Source organism: Bos grunniens, chromosome 3 (genome assembly GCF_055505025.1).
Source record: "Bos grunniens cultivar Pamir isolate PY7600 chromosome 3, Bosgru_T2T1.0, whole genome shotgun sequence".
Lineage (NCBI taxonomy): Eukaryota > Metazoa > Chordata > Mammalia > Artiodactyla > Bovidae > Bos > Bos grunniens.
Window position 1 is genome coordinate 40,389,019 of NC_141167.1, and position 15,941 is coordinate 40,404,959.

Below are 15,941 nucleotides of genomic sequence, written 5' to 3' on the forward strand. Positions count from 1 at the left end.
ACGCAGGTACATTCCCTGGGTCAGGAAGAGCCCCTAGAGTAGAAAATGGCAGTCCCCTCCAGTGTTCTCACCTCGAAAGTTCCATGGACAGAGGAGCTTGGTGGGCTACAGTCCATGGGGTCACAAAGTAGGACATGACTAAGCACACATGTTACATGTGTTCTAGTATGTCTTTATTTTTGGTTACATACCCAGAAGTAGAATTGCTGGTCCATAGACTATACATGCATTCAGCTTGGTGAGATATTGCAAAAACAGTTGTATCCATTTTCACTCACGTAAGTATATGAGTTCTGTTATTCCACAATCACATCAACACTTGGAATTCTCCTAACCTTTTAATTTTAGCCATTCAGACGGGAGCAGTGGTATCTCATGGTGGTTTTAATTTGCTTTTTCCTAAAGACTAATGAAGTTGAGAACTTTTTCATGTTTATTGACCAGTTTTCTACATTCCTTCATGAGGTGACTGTTCAAGTTTTTGCCTTTTTTTTTTCCTAAATGAATTATTTCTCTTTATTACTTTGTAGGAGTTTATTACGTAGGTTTGATAGGAGTCCTTTGTCAAATACATGTATTGCGAATATCTGCTCTTAATCTGGGTTATTTTTTCACTCAAGATATTTTGATGAACAGATGCTGTTAGTTTTAACATAGCCCAATGTAGTGTTGGGCACATTTCCAGGTAAAAATTTTTTCACATACATCTCCAATTCACTCAATGCTGGTTTATGCAGAAAAATGCCTTTCCACTGTAGCGTTTCATTTGTTATATAAAGTAGGTACCACATACTGTGGCTCTGCAGATGGACTCTTCTGTTCTACTGGTCAGTTATCTATCATTGCATCAATATCATATTGCTTTAATTATTTACCACGTTGTTGTTGTTGTTCAGTTGCTAAGTCATGTCCAACTCTTTGTGACCCCATGGACTGCAGCACACCAGGCCTTCCTGTCCATCACCATATCCCAGAGCTTGCTCAAACTCACGTCCATTGAGTTGGTGATGCCTTCCCACCATCTCACCTTCTATTGCTCCTTTCTCCTCCCGCCCTCAAGTTTTCCCAGCATCAGGGATTTTTCCCAGTGAGTTAGTTATTCACATCGGGTGGCCATAGTATTGGAGTTTCAACTTAAGCAGCAGTCCTTCCAATGAATATTCAGGGTTGATTTCCTTTAGGATTGATTGGTTTGATACCTTTCTGTCCAAGGGACTCTCAAGAGTCTTCTCCAGCTCACTTCAAAAGCATCAATTCTTTGGTGCTCAGCTTCCTTTATTCCAACACTCACATCCATGCATGACTACTGGAAAAACCATAGATTAGACTGTATAGACTTTAGTTGGCAAAGCAATGTCTTCACTTTTTAATTCACTGTCTGGTTTGTCATAGATTTTCTTCCAAGGAGCAGGCATCTTTTAATTTCATGGCTGCAGTATTCTCTTATTATTTCCTTTTAATGTTTTTAAGATCTGAAATTATTCCTTCTTTTTCATTCTTTTTTTGGTAGAAAGGGAAGTTTGCGTTATTTCAGATGCCAACAATGGAGGGGGCGGCGGGGGCAGGAAAAGGTCAGTGTTTGTCCAGAGGCTGATTTCCTGCCTCCTCACTGACAATCAGTAAGAGCCTTTCTAGACAGAGGGAGAGGGGTACATGCAGAAACAGCATAGTCAACTCTGACAGTCATCTTCAAATGTGTCATCAGTGATCTGCCCAGTGTTACCTTGGTTGTTTTAGGTACAGTTAATGTTCATTTCCAGAGTCAATTTGTTTCCATTTCTTTGAAGCCAGTTCTTGGAATTGTGGCAGCTTATATCATGGGTATGGTCATCATGGGCCATCTGGTCATCATGTACTTAACTTCTTCCTCCTCGTAGGGGTTTCAGTATCTATGAGATATATTACAAGATATAGCTCAGGATAGTATCTATAGCCCTTGAGAGAAAACTAAAGGTCCTTGACTATGCTTAATGAGTACATTATTATTATTTGGCCTCCTTTGAGACTGTTTTCCTTTTTTTCTGCATTTTCTCATTTCTCTGGTTAAACTTATTCTTGGGCTAAATTTTTTCCACAGACAGAAGGCAGACTGAGGATATGGGGGGTGGAGGTGGAGGCAAGGACCTTAGGGTCCTGCTCCGTTTCAGTATGATGCATACTCTGTTATAGCAGTTGGCCATGAGCTGATGCAAAATTTCTTTGTGGAGGACAAGAAGGGAAGCAGATGTTCTGAGCTGGTTCCCTCAACGTGGCAACTGCCTTTGCAGGTGTGGGTCGAGCAGGGTTGCAAGGCGTAGTGGAGAACTATACGAACCAGGGCAAAGCTCTCATCCACCGCCACTGACCTTCAGACCTGTCACTGTGCAGTTGGGAGGGGACAACCTTTCTGCTCCAGTCTTCCTGTTATGATCACCTTGGGCCTGACACCTCATTTTTAAAGCTATTAATTCTTTTTCACTCTAGATATTAATACACCAGTATTGGTAGTAGGATTTATTCATTTTGTTAATCCTTCAAAATATCAACTATTGACTCTATTAATTTTTTTACTTTTTTATTGCTTGTCTCATTTATTTCCACTCATTTCTATTTCCTTCTTCTATGTACTTTGTGTTTATTCTGCTGGGCTTTTTCTAACATTTATGTGAAAATCTTAGATGATGGCTTTTAAATCTGTCTTCTTTTTCAAGATATTCATGTACAGCTATAAAATTTCCTCTAATCACATCTTTAGCTATATCCCACAAAATTTTTAACTTGTGTTTTGATTATCATTTAGTTACAAAGATTTTCTGTTTTGTTTGTGACTTTTTCTTGACCCATGATTTATTTAGAAATGTTTTACACAATTTCTAAATATATAGAATGTTCTAAATATTTTTCATTATTAATTTCTAATTTAATTCTATTGTGGTTAAACTATATACTCTGTAGGATATCTAATTCTTGAAATCTATGGAGTTTTTAAAAAATAGGTGAAAATATGGTCTGTCTTGATAAATGTTTCATGTGTACTTGAAAAAAATGTGTACACTGCAAATTTATAGTAGTAGTATTTATAGTATTTATTTATTTATAGTAGTCAGTTAAGTCATGTTAGTTGTCTAACCATAGCCCTTATTGATTTTTTTCCTACTACCTGTTTTATCAGTTATTGAGAGGGATGAACTATGGTGTTGAAGAAAACTCTTGAGAGTCCCTTGGACTGCAAGGAGGTCCAACCAGTCCATCCTAAGGAGATCAGCCCTGGGTGTTATTTGGAAGGAATGATGCTAAAGCTGAAACTCCAGTACTTCGGCCACCTCATGCGAAGAGTTGACTCATTGGAAAAGACCCTGATGCTGGGAGGGATTGGGGGCAGGAGGAGAAGGGGACAACAGAGGATGAGATGGCTGGATAGCATCACCAACTCATGGACATGAGTTTGGGTGAACTCCGGGAGTTGGTGATGGACAGGGAGGCCTGGCGTACTGCAATTCATGGGGTCGCAAAGAGTCAGACACGACAGAGCGACTGAACTGAACTAAACTGAACTGAGAGGGGTGAGGGTATTAACAGCTTCAGCTATGATTATGACTTTTTATCTAGTTTCCTTATATTCTGACATATTTTGCTTTGTATAGCTTCCCTCTCCATTACAAAGTATATACATATTTAGAACTGAATTTACCTTTATATTATTACAAAATATTTCTATTTATCTCTGCCAGTAGTTTTTAGTTAGAAGTCTGCTTTTTCAGTTATTAACATAGCCACACTAGCTTTCTTGGGCTTAACCTTTTCATGATATATCTTTTTTCATCATTTTACTTTCAGATTATCCATGTCTTTATGTTTAAACTTCATCTCTTATAAACATTACTGAGTTTTGAGTTTTTATCTGAACTGACAATCTCTATAACTCAAATGTTAATCTATTTGCATTTAATGAAATTAATGATATTGTTGGACTTCAGTCTTGCTATTTGTTTTTTATTCATTCTTTCTGTTTCAATTATTCCTCCTTTCCATCTTTTTTTGGGTTGAATATCTTTATTTTACTTTATTAGTTTTTTAACTATAACTATTCATATAAAATTTTTTCCTGTATAATGTACCTTACAACAATATGAACTCATTCATTTCCCCTCCTGTGCAATTATTGCTTGTGTACTTATTGTTATATATGTTGCTTTTATATATTATAAACTTTCATAATACACCATTATTATCTTTGCTTTAAAAGTTTAATCATCCTTAGAGAAACTAAGAGAAGAAAAATAGTAAACTATATGTATCTACAAATTTACCATTTATTCCAAAGTCCTTCCTATAGATTCATATTTCCAGCTGGCACGATTTCCTTTCAGACTCAAGAATTTCTTTTAATATGTTTTTTCAAGAATTTCTGCATAAAATAAATCCTTTCACCATTCTTTTATCTGAAAAATCTCTATTATTCTTCATTGTTGAAGGATATTTTTACTGGATATAGAATGCTAAGTTGATAGCTTTTCATTTCAACACTTTAATGATGTTATTCTGTTTTATTTTAGTTCCATTATTTTCTGATAAAAATAAGATATCATTCTTATATATTTTCTCTGTTTAAAAAATTTTCTTTTTATCTTTTGGTCTTAGCAATTGGACTATCATTTGCATAGATGTGGTGTTCTTCATATTTTTCCTTTTAAGAGTTCTCTGAGCTACTTGGAATTGTGGATTGAAATATTTCCACTAAGTTAAGGAAATGTTTAACACACTGCTTAAGAAAAAAATTCTACCCCACACTGTCTCCTTTTTTCTGATACTCCAATTATCCAGTCAGCTTGTTGTCCCACAAGTCACTGCAGTTTGGCTAATTTTTTCAATTATTTTTTTCCTCTCTTTTTCAGTTTGAAAATTCCTGTTCACTTGTCTTTAAATTGGCTTGTTCTTTTTCTGCATTATCTGATCTTTTAAATACTATCCAGTGATTTTTTCTTCTCTGATATTGTATTTTCAGCTGTAGAATTTCAAGTTTGTCATTTTATAGTTTCCATTTCTTTTTGGGGATTCCCTGTCTGTTCACCAGTTTTTCTCATCTTTTCTTTTTTATCCATTAATATATTTATAAAAGTTGTTTTAAAATCCCAGTCTCAATGCTAATGAAAAAGTCTTGAGTACATTTTCTCTTTGATTGATTGTTTATATGTTCCTGTTTCTTCAAGTGTCTAATAATTTATTTTATCCTGGACAGTGTGGGTGATACATTACAGAGATACTGTATTTTTGAAAGACAGCTGAATTTGTACTAACATACAGTTAAGTTATTGGTACATCACATTAACCTTTTTTTTTTTTCAGTTTTATTGAGAGAAAATTGGCATACATCACTGGATAAGTTGGCATACATCATGATAGTTTGCTTTACATGTATTGTGAAATGATTAATACAATAGGTTAATATCATCTCATATAGATATAATATAAAGAAAGGGGGGGGAAATTATTCTTGAAAGAGAACTCTTATGATTTACTCTCTTAACAACTTTCTTGTATATCATACAGCAGTATTAAATATAATCATCTGGTTCTACATTACACCTCTTGTACTTGTCTATCTTATTACCAGAAATTTGTACCTTTTGACCACCTTGCTCCAATACCTCCTCCCTCCACTCTGCCTCTGGTAACCACGCATATGAAATGTATTAATCATAAGTGAAAACTTGTTTCAAGTTTTGTTACAGTGGATTTATTTTCATTTTGAATTCAGTTCTAGGTAGAGTCCTTAGTCCTGGGCTTACTTATAAGACATGGCTTTTCTGAGGTATTCGTGAAAAGTCTAAGATGTTTAATAAATCTTTCTAACGTGGCAGAATTTGAACTTTAAACTCTTTCTCCCCAGCTCCATGCAGCTACTAAAATCTCTTCCTCCTAGCCATTTTTTTGGGGTTCTCACTTTGTGTATTTGTACTTTTGCAATCACTAAAGGATTTTGGGAAATTCAAATGCAAAATTTGAGGGCTGGTATACAATTACTCAGGTTATTGATATTCTCCCAGCAATCTTGATTCCAGCTTGTGCTTCTTCCAGCCCAGCATTTCTCATGATATACTCTGCATATAAGTTAAATAAGCAGGATGACAATATACAGCCTTGATGTACTCCTTTTCCTATTTGGAACCAGTCTGTTGTTCCATGTCCAGTTCTAACTGTTGCTTCCTGACCTGCGTATAGGTTTCTCAAGAGGCAGGTCAGGTGGTCTGGTATTCCCATCTCTTTCAGAATTTTCCACAGTTTACTGTGATCCATACAGTCAAAGGCTTTGGCATAGTCAATAAAGCAGAAATAGATGTTTTTCTGGAACTCTCTTGCTTTTTTGATGATCCAGCAGATGTTGGCAATTTGATCTCTGGTTCCTCTGCCCTTTCTAAATCCAGCTTAAACATCTGAAAGTTCATGGTTCACGTATTGTTGAAGCCTGGCTTGAAGAATTTTGAGCATTACTTTACTAGCGTGTGAGATGAGTGCAATTGTGCAGTAGTTTGAACATTCTTTAGCATTGCCTTTCTTTGGGATTGGAACGAAAACTGACCTTTTCCAGTCCTGTGGCCACTGCTGAGTTTTCCAAATTTGCTGGCATATTGAGTGCAGCACTTTCACAGCATCATCTTCCAGGATTTGAAATAGCTCAACTGGAATTCCATCACCTCCACTAGCTTTGTTCATAGTGATGCTTCCTAAGGCCCACTTGACTTCACATTCCAGGATGTCTGGCTCTAGGTGAGTGATCACACCATCGTGATTATCTGGGTCATGAAGATCTTCTTTGTACAGTTCCTCTGTGTATTCTTGCCACCTCTTCTTAATCTTCTGCTTCTGTTAGGTCCATACCATTTCTGTCCTTTATTGAGCCCATCTTTGCATGAAATGTCCCCTTGGTATCTCTAATTTTCTTGAAGAGATCTCTGGTCTTTCCCATTCTGTTCTTTTCCTCTATTTCTTTGCATTGATCACTGAGGAAGGCTTTCTTAGATCTCCTTGCTATTCTTCAGAACTCTGAATTCAAATAGGTATAGCTTTCCTTTTCTCTTTTGCCTTTCATCTCTCTTCTTTTCACAGCTATTTGTAAGGCCTCCCCAGACAGCCATTTTGCTTTTTTGCATTTCTTTTCCATGGGGATGGTCTTGATCCCTGTCTCCTGTACAGGAATGTCACAAACCTCCATCCATAGTTCATCAGGCACCCTGTCTATCAGATCTAGTCCCTTAAATCTATTTCTCACTTCCACTGTATAATCATAAGGGATTTGATTTAGGTCAAACCTGAATGGTCTAGTGGTTTTCCCTACTTTCTTCAATTTAAGTCTGAATTTGGCAATAAGATCTGAGCCACAGTCAGCTCCCGGTCTTGTTTTTGTTGACTGTATAGAGCTTCTCCATCTTTGACTGCAAAGGATATAATCAATCTGATTTCGGTGTTGACCATCTGGTGATGTCCATGTGTGAGTCTTCTCTTGTGTTTTTGGAAGAGGGTGTTTGCTATGACCAGTGCGTTCTCTTGGCAAAACTCTATTATCCTTTGCCCTGCTTCATTCCATATTCCAAGGCCAAATTTACCTGTTACTCCAGGTGTTTCTTGACTTCCTACTTTTGCATTCCAGTCCCCTATAATGAAAAGGACATCTTTTTTGGGTGTTAGTTCTAAAAGGTCTTCATAGTACAGTTCGACTTCAGCTTCTTTAGTGTTACTGGTTGGGGCATAGGTTTGGATCACCATGATATTGAATGGTTTGCCTTGGAAACGAACAGAGATCATTGTGTCATTTTTGAGATTGCATCCAAGTACTGCATTTCAGAGACTTTTGTTGACCATGATAGCTACTCCATTTCTTCTAAGGAATTCCTGCCCACAGTAGTAGATATAATGGTCATCTGAGTTAAATTCATCCATTCCAGTCCATTTTAGTTCTCTGATTCCTAGAATGTCAATGTTCACTCTTGCCATCTCCTGTTTGACCACTTCCAATTTGCCTTGATTCATGGACCTAACATTCCAGGTTCCTATGCAGTATTGCTCTTTACAGCATCAGACCTTGCTTCTATCACCAATCACATCCACAACTGGGTATTGTTTTTGCTTTGGCTGCATCCCTTCATTCTTTCCGGAGTTATTTCTCCACTGATCTCCTGTAGCATATTGGGCGCCTACCAACCTGGGGAGTTCCTCTTTCAGTATCCTATAATTTTGCCTTTTCATACTGTTCACCACCCTTATGGCAGAAAGTGAAGAGGAACTAAAAAGCCTCTTGATGAAAGTAGAAGAGGAGAGTGATAAAGTTGGCTTAAAGCTCAACATTCAGAAAACTAAGATCATGGCATCTGGTCCCATCACTTCATGGGAAATAGTTGGGGAAACAGTAGAAACAGTGTCAGACTTTATTTTGGGGGGCTCCAAAATCACTGTAGATGGTGATTGCAGCCATGAAATTAAAAGACGCTTACTCCTTGGAAGGAAAGTTATGACCAACCTAGATAGCATATTCAAAAGCAGAGACATTACTTTGCCAACAAAGGTCCATCTAGTCAAGGCTATGGTTTTTCCAGTGGTCATGTATGGATGTGAGAGTTGGACTGTGAAGAAAGCTGAGCGCCGAACAATTGATGCTTTTGAAGTGTGGTGTTGGAGAAGACTCTTGAGAGTCCCTTGGACTACAAGGAGATCCAACCAGTCCATCCTAAAGGAGACCAGTCCTGGGTGTTCATTGGAAGGTCTGATGCTGAGGCTGAAACTCCAATACTTTGGCCACCTCATGCGAAGAGTTGACTCATTGGAAAAGACCCTGATGCTGGGAGGGATTGGGGGGCAGGAGGAGAAGGGGACGACAGAGGATGAGATGGCTGGATGGCATCACCGACTCAATGCACATGAGTTTGTGTGAACTCCGGGAGTTGGTGATGGACAGGGAGGCCTGGTGTGCTGCAGTTCATGGGGTCGCAAAGAGTTGGACACAACTGAGCGACTGAAATGAACTGACTGACACAATTACTAATATGAAATTATGTACTTCATCACTCAGGATAGGCTAAGTTAAAACTCATCAATTTAAACAAAAATATGAAGAAATTAAAGTGAAACCGTTACCTGGATATGGACAAAAATTTTGAAAGTGTTATCTGAGCCACTGATATGTGACAAATTTTGTTGTTCAGTCACTTCATCATGTTTGACTCTTTGCGACCCCATGAACTACAGCATGCCAGGCTTCCCTGTCCATCACCATATCCCAGAGTTTGCTCAAACTCATGTCCATTGAGTCAGTGATGCCATCCAACCATCTCATCTTCTGTCACCCCATTCTCCTCTTGCCTTCAATCTTTCCCAGCATTAGGGTCTTTTCCAATGAGTCAGCTCTTCGCATCAGGTGGTCAAAGTATTGGAAGTTCAGCTTCAGCTCCAGTGCTTCCAATGAATATTCATGGTTTGTTTTCTTTAGGAATGACTGGTTTGATCTCCTTGAAGTCCAAGAGCCTATCCAACACCACTGTTCAAAAGCATCAATTCTTTGGAGCTCAGTTTTCTTTATAAGCCAATTCTCACATCCATACATGACCCACTGGAAAAACCATAGCTTTGATAAGATGGACCTTTGTTGGCAAAGTGATGTCTCTACTTTTTAATACACTGTCTAGGTTTGTCATAGCTATTCTTCCAAAGAGCAAGAGTCTTAATTTTGTGGCTGCCGGCACTGTCCACAGTGATTTTGGAGCCCAAGAAAATGAAATCTGACACTGTTTCCACATTTTCCCCACCAGGACTAGATGCCATGATCTATATTTTTTGAGTGTTGAGTTTTAAGCCAGCTTTTTCAGTCTCCTCTTTCATCTTCATCAAGAGGCTCTTTAAATCATCTTCTCTTTCTGCCATTAAAGTGGCATCATCTGCATATCTGGGGTTGTTGGTATTTCTCTCAGAGTTCTTACTTCCAGCTCATGTGACAAATAAAGGTATAAAATATTATCCTAAAACCACAGCACATTTAGGTTAAGAAAAGTAGTTTGAGATGGTGACTTGAACAATACTATTAGTTAAAGTAATATGATGCTTTCTATTAAAATTGATTATACTTTTGGTTGGTGCTGCATCTCTAAGGAGGTGTATCTTGTAGAAATATTGGTACATTCATAAATATTAAAAAATAAATGAGTAAATATTTAACCTCTTGTACTTAATGTTTTTTCTAACATTATCATTAACTTTTCCATGGACTTCAAGTAGGTTTTGGATGAGTAATGATGTTTCTATTTTGGATTTCTTAGTGTCTACTTTAAAGTCTGTATAATAAGCCATTATTGTCATGCATTTTGAGATTGGCCAAAGATGAGTAAAACAACTTAGGGTTCTTCAGCAAGTTTATATAATTTTGACTTTGGCAAGGAACATTTTAGTCCTTTTCAACCCCCTTTACTCTGCTTCTTAAATGGCATCTCATGTAAGATTGATGAAAGATGACAGAGATCCACATTCCACTATTGTTAAATTGCAAGTCCATGACAACCTCAATCTAAAATGAATGCTCAAGTCAGTGTTAATGAATCCGTACATTCATAATTGGAAAATAAGCCTTTTTCTCCCTCCCCCTGACTTGGTAATACCTCTCATTAACTAGTGGTTCTGAGAATGTCTGTGATAGGCCTCTGAAAGCAAAGTTGGATGGAGAAATATCCTAATCCTATTGATAGCAGAAGAAAAGGGAAAGGAGCTGGGATTTTCCCTCTCTTTATAGTCTTTTAATTAAGCTAAGACTTTGTTGTGTCATTTACAACTAGGAGGAATACACAGGCAGCTGCATTTTACATACTGAGTGGCTATAAATAGAAGAATTAATATAGAAAAGATTTTTAAAAACTATGTGGATACCAATATCTGTGACCTTGTAGAACACTGCTATGCCTTTATTTTTAAAAGCCAGTCTGTGTACATGCTTTTTGAAAATTTAATTTTCTAAGCTAGAAATAGTAGATCTAGAATCCCAAACCTGGGACATACAAGAGGAACTCCCTTCAATTCTCACTTAAAACTCTCTAAGCACAAGTCATAGTTGTACATTACTTGTATGACTTTTTAAACAATAGTCTCTCTTTTCTTAGATGGCTGGAGCCTATCTTGTATTTTTTTCACTGTTATCAGGCTCTGGTACAGGACCAAGCACAACATAGATCGTCAACCAGTATTTGTGGAATAAGCAAAAGAATAATTTTTAAAGAGATTACATAAAAGTGTTACAAATAACTATCTGACATAGCAAATAATATGTAAGGAACAAATGCAAACCTCAACATGTGAAAAGAGAGACTTGAGAAAAAAAGGTGAAATAACATAAGTAATATGAAAATGCTATTATGAGATTAAAAATATATATTTTACAAAGAATTTATAAACAGATTTTGGAAACTTTTATAAGGAAGCAGTGTACTACTACTTTTCCTGAATGTTCTCTTACTACAATCCATGTGCCAAATACTGTATCCGGTTTTGAGTGAGATATGTATATTTGGAAATCCTAGTACTTGAGTTCAAAGGAACTGGTGCATTAGAAGGAAAAGCTGGAAAGTCCTCCAACACCATAGGAAGTACATTTAAAAGAAAGAGAGGTGATCCCAGTGAAAACTGACTTAGTAGCTGCAGCTCCAGCATTCCAAACCAATTTCCTTTCATAATTCTTCTGGGTTCACTTTAAAATTGTACCACGAGTGAGAACACCCTGCAACTCAGATTGGACTTCTAGTAATCAAAGCAAACTAAAACTTTCAATCTAATTTCTGGTAACTCATTTAAATTCTTCCTACGATTTACTCCCTTTCTTTCTGAACTTCCATTTTTCAAGAACTTGTAACTTTGTCCCTCATGGTGGGACCATGAAGGATTTTTAAAAGTATATACATACTATATACTATATGTAAGCACTGAGTGAGTGTTAGCTACTCAGTCGTGTGCATCTTTTTGCGACCCCGTGGACTGTAGCCCTCCAGGTTCCTCTGTCTTAAGAATACTAGAGTGGGTAGCTATTCCCTTTTCCAGGGGATCTTTCCTGACCCAGGGGGTTGAACCTGGGTCTCCTACATTGCAGGCAGATTCTTTACCATCAGAGCCACCAGGGAAGCCCATATATATATGGGCTCAGCAGTAAAGAATCCCTCTACAATGCAGAAGACACAGGAGACTTGGGTTCAGTCCCTGAGTTGGGAAGATACCTAGAAGATATCCTAGAAGACTGTAAAAGTAGATCTTTTATGCCATCTCAAGAAACTGATCACTTTTGGTAAGAAAAAGGGGAAATCTGGAAATCCTTTTCCTTATTCTTTTCTGTCCTTCTGTTGTTGTTGTTCAGTCACCAAATCATGTCTAACTCTCTGCGATCCCATGGACCGCAGCACGTCAGGCCTCCCTGTCCCTCACCACCTCCATGGTGTGCCCAAATTCATGTCCATTGAATCAGTGATGTCATCTAACCGTCTCATCCTCTCTCACCGTCTTCTCCTTCTGCCTTCAATCTCTCCCAGCATCAGTGTCTTTTCCAATGAGTCAGCTGTTTGCATCAGGTGGCCAAAGTATTGGACCTTCAACTTCAGCATTCTATCCTTCTATTCTCCCTACAAATGCCAAGTTCAAATTGCACTTTCTGCCACCTTCTGTCACCACCTCAAGAACCATATTCTTAACTCTGAACTGAAAGATGTTGATCTTGACATTCTTCAGTGGGAGGAACCACCAGGCAACAAACCCCTCTTGATAATCCCACTGCCTCTCCACTTGTTACTTTCAGGCACATTTTGCTAAGAATCTCTCTTCAAAAGACTTCTTTTCTCCCCTCTAGGGAAGACAATGTATTGCTATGAAAGTAATAAAGAATCCCTTTCCGTTACATATAAAATACAAATGTTGAAGAGCAAAAAGGTATTTGTTAACAGAATCTATTTATTAATCAAGAAAATAAATTTATATCATGACATCTCAGTGGACAAGTCTAGAAGGCAGCTTGGAATCCATGATTAGAATTCTAAAAAGAGATCAGAGCTGCAGAAAAAGATTAGTGAATCTTTTTCAACTGGACTTACAGTTGAAGCAGCAAGATTAGTAGGAGATTGCCTGGAGAGAGAACATGCTCCTGATTATGTAGATTTTTCTATAAAAACATTTCTCATAGAATAAATGCCTTCTCTGCATTTTTTTGAAATGTAAGAGGTGAGTTTTCAATTAAATGTATAATTCATTTAGTCCTCAGAAAGAATTAATACTTTAGATGGCTAAAAATGTTGATTTTTTAAAATATGAGAAATATTCACATTTGGTAATATGTTTTGATATAAGAGTAAATAGATGAAACAACACAAATCAAATGCATTCACTGATTACATTACAAAATACACAAAAACATTTCCTTGAGGATCAGAAAAAAATAGAGATGTTAAAGTTTGGGTTTTTAAAAGAATTATGGCATGTTTTATGCTGACAAGTTAATATAAATGTTTGTGGGAAAATATTTCCAATTTGAGATAATATTTAAATCAGTTACAAAAATTTATAACATTTCTTTGGTTCATAACAAAAAATGTTAAGTCCATTTTGCTCTTAAGACAAGGAAATGCCCATTTTTTCAAATGGAAATCACCATACACAACTTATTTTATAAATTTAAAGGATAAACATATTTAAAGTACGATGCCTTTAAGGAAGAATATTACCTAAGTCTTTGCCACATGCCGCCACATCCAGAACCAATAACTGAAACACTATGGCACCAAATCTCATAATTAAACCCCTTATAATGGAATTTTTTAAGATACTAAAGCCTAGTAAAAAATGTTTTAGTGGTTATTCCAGAATTTTGTGAAGATCAAAGAAATTCTGGGAACTCTGAAAATCTCACCAAGACTAAAGAGTAAAAACAAACTTTTAATTTCTTTCGACTATCCTTATTTACCTAGTAGTTACAAACTGCTCAACAGGCAAGACAGACTCATCTTTTGGTACACTTTAATTAGAATGTCTTCAACAAATGTTCCTTCAATGATACTCTTTAAAATTGTTAGTATACATGTAGATGCTTTCACAGATTGCAAGGGGCATAAAGAAAGCACCTAAAATCTTATTTTTATCTCTTGTAAATTATCATTAGCCTTAATCTGAAATCACAGAGATTGGTTCATATTTGTAATCAAATTTGTTTTATTTACCACATACCTAGTTTTCAATATTTAGCTCATTTCCAATTTCTTATTCATTTAGGAGTCTGCTGAATACATTTCATATAAATTGCCCCTCTCCTACTGTGGATTATCTCTGTATGAGAGAGTCCTTAAAAGTAAAATTCCAAATTGAAATTTAACTAATGTTGGTTGACCCCCTACTAATTGGCCTTTCTGTAGTGCTTTTACATGTAGCACCATAAAAATAAAAATTATTTACACATTGGTATATTTCTTTCTAGTGGCTTTTCTTTTAAATGTAAATTTATTGCCCATGTAATTTTTATACTGCTTTTAAAAATCAAACATGGATACCTTAAACATTTTCCCTGATAATAGAATCTTCATCAGAATCTTCATATAACAGCTTTTAGTGACACCATCAAGTGGAATAGCTTATTTATAAACTCCTGTTTGATCGAGGAGGAGTAATAATAATAACCATTTAAGCTGGTTATTATTTTTCAGTATGAGAAAGAACATGGCTTCCCTCGTAGCTCAGTTGGTAAAACATCAGCCTGCAATTCAGGAGACTGGGATTTGATTACTGGGTCGGGAAGATCCCCTGGAGAAGGAAATGGCAACCCACTCCCGTATTCTTGCCTGAAGAATTTCATGGACAGAGGAGCCTGGCAGGCTACAGTCCATGGCGTTGCAGAGTCAGACACGACTGAACAACTAATGCTATGGTGAAGAAAAATAACCTGAATTTCTTACATTCATTTCAGAGCTGTAAATAGCCAAGCAAGTATTAGCACAAAGCCTGGAATCTTTACTTGTGGTTTAGTTGGTTTATAGATTGTCTGGTGGCAAGGATATAAAAAAGATGAAAACAAGGTTAAGAAAACAAGATCAAGAAAAGAGGGGAAAACATGCAAATGATTTTCACTTTTTATATTCAGCATTCTTCTCCCCACTTTTTATTTCCATAAATGTCTTAAATATTTATTATAGAAAAACTAGAAAATGTAAATCAGCAAAAAGAAAATAAAGTCACTGTATATCATATTACCTAGAAACCAATAACACTTGGATATATAGCTTCTAAAGAAGTAAAATTTGGAATACAGGACAATCATGGATTCTCGTATTTTATTTCATTAGTGTCTGTACTACTCTTTACTTTTTAAGAGCGCTGAGTAGAGCCCCTGGCACTGGTTCAGAAAAGTACAGAATTTCTTAGAGGAGGACGTGTGAAATATCCAGAGTCTCATCATCAGCTGGAGGGAAACTCAGCCTCTCCCACATACCACTCATCTGTAACCCAAAAAGGACAGAATTCTGGCCATGCAAGTCAATGCTTTACCTCTTCCGCCAGCTCCTGACCTTATCTTTTAATGCTTTATTTTATTCTTCATGTTTGCCTTTTATATTCATTGGTGGGCCTAGGAAGAAAAACAAATGAAAACAAAAACCATAGAGCCTGCCTGAGGGCAATTGTGAGCACTAGGATCCCGCAAAATCCACAGTGGAGTTCTCAAATATTTAGAGATTGAAAAGCCTCTTAATATAAACAATCATCTCAAATTGAAAGTTGACATAACGTTGGCAAAATTATTTTGAAATCCTCTCTTGCTATCGGCAAGTTCATATAGAGAAATTCGTATAAAAAGAAATCATTATCTTAATCTTTCAGGAAATAGCCTCTGAATAAGAGTGAACTTTTCAAAGCTACTAGAATATCCTCAAAATTCAGAGACTTCAAGCAAACTAATAGCTAAAAATGTC

At 36.7% G+C, this 15,941-nt stretch overlaps 1 long non-coding RNA gene across 3 annotated transcripts in view; it reads left to right on the plus strand.

Moving 5' to 3' along the window:
- LOC147375526 (uncharacterized) overlaps positions 1-15,941 on the plus strand; it is a 141,937-nt gene that overhangs the window by 124,233 nt on the left and 1,763 nt on the right. For 2 of the 3 annotated variants that reach the window (XR_015160204.1, XR_015160208.1), the window contains one exon: positions 3,152-3,411. The exons of the other annotated variant lie outside the window; for it this stretch is intronic. This is a non-coding gene — a long non-coding RNA (uncharacterized LOC147375526). Of the gene's footprint in view, positions 1-3,151; positions 3,412-15,941 lie in introns of those variants that run through there. 3 annotated transcript variants of the gene reach the window in all.